Source organism: Gavialis gangeticus, unplaced genomic scaffold (assembly GCF_001723915.1).
Source record: "Gavialis gangeticus isolate Ggan-Ray unplaced genomic scaffold, GavGan_comp1, whole genome shotgun sequence".
Classification (NCBI taxonomy): Eukaryota; Metazoa; Chordata; order Crocodylia; family Gavialidae; genus Gavialis; species Gavialis gangeticus.
In genome coordinates this window covers 32,243,630-32,244,725 of record NW_017729032.1, presented here as the reverse complement: position 1 = coordinate 32,244,725, position 1,096 = coordinate 32,243,630, and the positions used below count along the sequence as shown (strand labels likewise).

Sequence of the window (1,096 nt, the reverse complement as noted above, 5' to 3'; positions counted from 1 at the left end):
AGGTCCCTTCCGACCCTAGAAACTATGAAACTATGTTTAGGGACATACCTAATTTGTGGAGGCTGCCATCCCAATTTTGGGGGCAGAACCCGGGGTCAGGCAGCTATTTTGTGGGCAGAGTGCAGCAGCCCCCCATGCCTCTGATTGGCCAAGGGGCCTCAGCGGCTCTGCCCCTCAACACTGATTGGCTTCAGGGAGCTGCCTGTTACGTGGTTCCACTCCTTGCTGCTAATTGGCTGCAAGGGCTGTCCATCATGCAGCCCTGCCCCTCTCTGCCAATTGATTTGTGAGGGGTGAAGCCACATGACAGGTAGTCCTCACAGCCACTCAGTGGCAAGAGGTGGTGGTGGGGATGGCATCCATATTGCTGGACCACATACCATATGGGCACCTGCCATGCCACACATACATTACATTGAGTAAAAATGCTTCCCTTCCCTTGCAGCTATACTGATGGAGCAGAGCCATGAATGAACTATCCCCTATGCTGTGGTGCACTAAACAGTGCCATGAGCAGATACTCCACCTGCACAGTGCCAGTTGTGCGGGCCCTGCACTCCCTTCCCTGGGCTGTGGACCATGCTGCAGGGACGGGCGTGGGAGAGCAGCAAGAGGAGGGAGGGGGAGCCTCAAGCCTTTAGCTGTTGCTGCAGCCACAGCAATGGGGAGCAGCAGCCAAGCAAGAGCCCTGGAACTGCAAATTAACCCCCTGCAGGCCACATGCAGCCCAAAGGGCCATGAGCCGGACAGCCCTGTCTATACCTATGCTATTCAATCATCAAAAGAAGACAAATTGCAATCAAAAACATTCTGAGTTCTGACCTATTTATGAGGTAACTCAGAGCCAAATGCAAGGCTCACAGAAGCCAATATAAAGAGTCTCATTGACTGTAACAAACTTCGGATCCATGCACATGAAAAACAGGCCATGCAGCTGCTTTTTCTGGTATGTCATATTTCACTAGCAATTTATTACAGTAAAAATGAATAATGTCCTACTGTTACATCTTAAAAACCCTAATGTATTATAACCTATACATAATCATTAATACTAACACTTCCAAAAATCACAGAAGTTAGAAAAGGCAACAATCAA

General features: G+C 49.3%; 1 protein-coding gene across 4 annotated transcripts in view; it reads right to left on the bottom strand.

Annotated features, from left to right (window-relative positions):
* GRIA4 (glutamate ionotropic receptor AMPA type subunit 4) overlaps window positions 1-1,096 on the bottom strand; it is a 521,444-nt gene that overhangs the window by 366,159 nt on the left and 154,189 nt on the right. The gene's annotated exons all lie outside the window — the stretch shown is intronic.